General features: G+C 37.0%; 1 protein-coding gene across 1 annotated transcript in view; it reads left to right on the top strand.

Annotated features, from left to right (window-relative positions):
• Positions 1–5,976, top strand: part of LOC123278616 (zinc finger protein 709-like) — a 154,165-nt gene that overhangs the window by 44,405 nt on the left and 103,784 nt on the right. The gene's annotated exons all lie outside the window — the stretch shown is intronic.

Genomic DNA, 5,976 nt, shown 5'->3' with positions numbered 1-5,976 from the left:
TTTCTTTTCTTGTGCTGAGAACTCTTAAGGTCTACTCTCTGAGCAGCTTTTAAATATACAATTCAGTATTATCAACTATAGTCACCACGCTGTACATTATATCTCCTTGAGTTTTTTATTTTATAACATGAAGTGTGTACCTTTTGATCACCTTCTATATTTATTGCATAAAAGTTACATCTAGGGCCGGCCCCGTGGCCGAGTGGTTAAGTTCATGCACTCCACTTTGGTGGCCCAGGGTTTCACTGGTTCAGATCCTGGGCATGGACATGGCACCGCTCAGCAAGCCATGCTGAGGTGGTGTCCCACATGCTACAACGAGAAGGACTCACAACTAAAAAATAGACAACTATGAACTGGGGGGATTTGGGGAGAAAAAAGCAGGGAAAAAAAGCTACATCTTATCCCTATTTAAGTGTATAGTTCAGTAGTGTGAAGTACACTGACATTGTGAAACCAATCTCCAGAACTCTTCATCCTGCAAAACTGCTACTCTCTGTGTTAAACAACAGCCCACTTGCCCTTGACGACCAGGCCCTGACAACCAGTGTCCTGATGTCTCTATGAATCTGACTACTCTAGGTACCTCCTATCAGTGGAATCATACAGTTTTTGTCCCCCAAAACAGAATCAACACAACACTTCAAGCTCTTTTGGGAAGTCAGTGTTATCCTGATACCAAAATCAGACAGAAATATCACAGGAAAAACTACAGGCTTCTTTCCTTTGTGAGTATGGATCCAAAGAACCTCAACTAATACTAGTCTCTAATCCAGCAACAACCTGAAAGAACTACACACCATGACCAGGTGGGATTTATTGCAAGGATGCAGGGCTGGGTTAACCTCAAAATCCAACTGCCTTGTTTCACTTAGCATGATGTCCTCAAGGTTCACCCATGTTGTAGCATGTGTCAGAATTTCATGTCTTTTTAAAGCTGAATAATTTTCTGTTCTGTGTGTGTACCACATTTTGTTGATCCATTCATCCGCCGATGAACCCAAGCGTTCATTTATACCCATTTATTTATTGGTAGACACTTCGGTGGTTTCCATATCTTGGCTATTGTAAATAATGGTGCAGAGAATATCGAGGTACATATATCTTTTTGAGTTAGCATTTTTCATTTCTTTGGATAACTACTCAGAAGCGGAATTGCTGACTCACCTGGTGGGTCTATTTTAATTATTTGAAGGACCCCCACACTGTTTCAATAGTGGCTGCACCAATTTATAGCCCCACCGACAGTAGACAAGGGTTTCCTTTTCTTCATATCCTCGCCAACATTGGTCATTTCACACTTGTAGATCTTTATGGATTTTTTAATGGCGTTTTGCAGTTTTTGGAGTATTTTCTGCTTTTATTAAATTTATTCCTATTTTAATCCTTTTGATGCTATTGTAAGTAGATTTATTTTGTTAATTTCATTATCAGATTGTTCATTGCAGTGTATATAATACAATTTATTTTTATATACTTATCTTCTATTATACAAATTTGCCATACTCGATTATCAGTTCTAATAGTTTTCTAAGTGGATTCCTTAGAATTTTCTATTTACAAGATAAGTATATGCAAGTGAGGATAGTTTTACATCTTCCTACCCAGTCTGGATGCTTTTTATTTCCTTTTCTTGCAAAACTGTTCTGGCTAAAATATCCTATACATTGTCAAATAGAAGCGGCAAGAACAGACATTCTTGTTTCATTTCTCACTTCTGGGAGAAAATATCCAGTCTTTCAACTTTAAATATAATATTAGCTGTAGGTGTCCCATACTTGCTCATTATCAGGTTCAGGAAATTTCCTTCAAATCCTGTTTGGTGAGTGTTTCTATCATGAAAGGATGTTGAATTTTGTCCAATATTTCCTCTGAGTCTATTGAGAAGAGCAGATCATTTTTGCTTTCACTCTATTAATATGATGTATCACATTAATGGGTTTTGATAGATTAACCCAACCATGTAACCTTGGAGTAAATCCCACTTGGTCTTGGTGTATAAATCATTTAGATTGTTGCTGGATTAGGTAGTAGTATTTACTCAGGATTTCTTGGATCCAAATTCACAAAAGAAATAGGTCTACAGGGTTTTTTGATGATACTTTTGTCTGATTTTGATATCAGGATAACACTGGCTTCACAAATGAGTTTGAAGTGTTGTGTTGATTCTGTTTTGGGGGAGATTTTGTGAAGAATCACTATTAAACCTTAACTGGATGTTTTGGAGGATTCTGCTGTGAAACCCACTGGGCCTGGGCTTTGCTTTATGGGTAGTTTTTTCTTTACTAATTCAACCACTTCATTTCTTATACTTCTAACCAGATTTTCTGTTTCTTCTTAATCACTTTTGGTAGTTTGTGTATTTCTAGGAATTTCTCCCTTTCATCTAAGTTATCTAGTTTGTTTGCAGGCAATTGTTCATTGAATTTCTTTATAATCCTTTTTATTTCTATCATCTCAGTAGTCATATCCCCTCTCTCATTCTGATTCTAGGAAATTGAGTTGACTGTATTTCTTTAGGTCAATCTACTTAAATTGTCTATTAGTTCCCTATTGTTAATCTTGTTGAACTTTTCATAGAAACCACTTTTGGTTTCATTGATTTTCTTTATGGGTTTTCTGTTCTCTATTTTCTTGATTTCTGCACTAATTTTTATTTCCTTTCTCCTTACTTTTGGTTTGGTTTCTCATCATTTTGAACGTGGTAGGTAAAAGGTTAAGTTATTGATTGAGATCTTTCTTTGTTAGTTTATGGATTTATGGGTATAATTTTTATCTATATAGTGTGTTTGATGTAGTCCATAAACTTTGGTATATTGGGTCCTCGTTTTCATTCATTACAAATGTTTTCTGATTTCCTTTTGATTTATTTCAGCCGTTGGTTATTTCAGAGTGTCTTGTTTAATTTCCTCAAAATGTGAGTTTGCCCAAATTTTCCCAAGATAGTCATTTCTAATTTCAACCCATTGTGGTCAGAGGTCTTACATTGCATTTTAAATTTTAAAATACCTAGCTAGCATTTGAATTTATGAGGTTTTTTTATGGTTAGGATTTGATCTATTCTAGAGAAAGGTCCATGTGTGGTTGAGAAGAAAATGTATTCTGTTGTGTAAGGATGTGTAAGAAGTTGCACACCAGATGCCACAAGCCTTGTTCATGTGCCCCAGTAATGATTCCACATTTGGAAGACAGCTGTAATTAACATCCCAAGCTCTTTAAGTTTGTAATATCCTAAACTCACTCTCCATAGTTTTATAACAAACAAACGTGCAAATTAAAAAAGAAGGTGATAAAAATGCCCCCATACATCTCAGGTCTTTGGTGATAGAAATTATCTTTGCAGTTCATCTATGGATAAGGTGTTACTTCTGGGTTACTGTCTTTGTTGGGGAACAGATCAAGAAACACCCACTTGGCCTTTCGCACCAGAATATGCCTCACTGAACGTGTTAGGAAGTCAGCATATGTATCTTGCACATTAACAAGTACATCTATTTTCATTATATATCTGGGGCCTAATGAGTTAATCTATTCTAATAACGTTGTTAGGCATTTATAATGTATAATTTTGATAAGATTTGTGCATGGCCTTTGAACATGTTTATTGGAACATGCATATTTTGTTTTTGATTACTAAGAGCTATTTAAAGTGTTAATGACATTATTTTTTTTCTATATTATTATTGAAAACATTTTCCCAGATGGTGTTTCTGTATCTTTTATTATTATTAATGATATATTCACCTTTTTTAGTTTGCCAAATCTATGTAAGTTTTCTTTACATTTTTCTTGGGATGTCATGACTTCCACTGGCCAAGCATATGGAAATACTTTGTGATGTTTACTTTCAGTATTTTCATTTTATCTTTCTAAATGTTTAACTCTTTACTCCGTAGGGAATTTACTTGGATGTAGTGGACAGGAGAGTTGTATTGACGTAATTCATCTATTTTGTTACATCCTTGTCCCTGTTTAAACACCATAAAGGGTTCGTCTGACTAGTCTGATTTCTCAACATTGACACTACTGACATTTTTGACAAGATGACACTTTGTCAAGGGAACTATTCTGTGCATCATAGGGGCCCTAGATGTCTGTAGCAGTGCTCCCCCCCTCCCACAGTCATGACAGCCAGAAATGCCTCCAGATATTGCCAATTGTTCCCTGAGAGGCAAAATCATCCCATATGACAAACATCTGGTCAGTTCTTATGGTGGCAACAGACCATTAAATTATCACTCCTCATTAACTTTTGTAACTGGTACATCTGAAGAAACATGTTTTTCTTCATTCTTTTTTTGCCATCATTTCCTGAATACCCTTTGGGCATATTTCAGAGATAAACTTTTGAATTACTGTATTATGAGGCAGAAACAAAGATCCTGATGCAAATTTAGGGGAAATGTCTTTAGAAATGTGGCTGTGTGTAGAGAGAGCTGCATCTTGGACTGCAGGAGTCCTCCATGCACCAAAGTTGATTATATATCCATGGAGATGACACTTCTGTCACCTCATCAGGAATCACTCAGACTTGTCTGCATATACATCTCACACATGCTGTTAACCCTAAACCTCCAAATGTATTATATATTTTTCAGGATATGTGATTTTAATTCCATAATATGAGTTGTTATGTATAATCTGTGTATTTACACAAAGTTCAGAAAATTGAACCCTTCATAAGTTCTACTAATTTTCCAGCTATTTCATCTTTACCTTGTCAAGGAAACAATGCTATCATCTCTAATAACAATATTTGCTTCTTCCATCTTAGTCATCATATTTATCTTTGCATTTTCTCACATGATGTTAGAGATGAAAGCAATGATACATACTGGGAGTGAAAAGAAACATCTTTGGTTGTTTAAATCGGTTCCTCCTTTCAGTGGGCTGCCTCTCACACAGCGGTTCCTCTCCATCCTCTGCTCCCAAACATCTTCTATGAGTACTAGGCTGGCCTGGCAGTCACTGTGCCTGAGAATCCCTACAAGATTTTAGCACCAAAAGGTAACTAAAAATATTGTGGCACCCTCTGCAGATTTCAACCGACGGCAAGGGCAATCTATTCCATAGTGGGGATTTTAGTAAGGCCTGTGGGGAAGAGCAAAGTTGTTTCTGATTCTCACACAGGGTCCATCCTAGTTAATGAACCATTATTCTTAATTTAATCATAAGAGTTAAAGAGTGCTCAGTGGCAAAGCTTGGTCTGAGTCGGGCAGCCTGGTGATGAATCCGAGCCCCCTCCTGACTGCCTGTGTAAAGACACCCAAGTCACTCAGCTACCCCAAGTCTCAGTTTCCTCTCTTATCAAATAGGATCATGGTGGCGCTTCCCTGTTAGAAGTCCGCGAAGATGAAAAGGAATGAGCCAGTCCATCTATGGTGCTGAGTGCCGTGCCCCACACTCAGTAAGCCTCCCCAAAGTGCCTTTATTGTGAGTTTCAGCATTCCTGTTACTATTCTCACTCTCATTGTCATTATCATCTTTATAATGACTTAGAAAGCAGAATTCTCTCACTGGAGTCTACGACATTTTACACTGCAGATGACCCAATGGTTCCTTGACATTTAAGGTTGCAACTGGCTTGTAAAACTACTGAGAACTAATGCCTTTACTAGAGTCTTGTAATGACTATTTTCATTTCTTCTATGAGTGCTTACTTTCCCATACTTTGAAATCTTCACTAAATAAATGCTGTGATAATTCATTTCTGCCAATTCATGCCTCCCCACTAGACAGAACAATTCGATTGATCCTTCCTCCCACCACTACCTCAGACAACCTGTCATAGTTCAGTCAGACCATGAAGAAAAAATAGTTTTAAAGTGCAAACATTCATCTTGATGTTGTGCCATTTAAAAGTACTTCATGCTTCCCAGCACAAGAAGGATAAATTGCTCTCTTATTTTCATTCAGAGCTAAGAGCATGTTGGTTCACAACCTCGAGAGTTTGGATGACATCTGAAACTGGTTCCC

The sequence above is a fragment of the Equus asinus genome, chromosome 20 (genome assembly GCF_041296235.1).
Source record: "Equus asinus isolate D_3611 breed Donkey chromosome 20, EquAss-T2T_v2, whole genome shotgun sequence".
In the NCBI taxonomy this organism is placed as follows: domain Eukaryota; kingdom Metazoa; phylum Chordata; class Mammalia; order Perissodactyla; family Equidae; genus Equus; species Equus asinus.
This window is presented reverse-complemented; position numbering and strand designations above follow the sequence as displayed.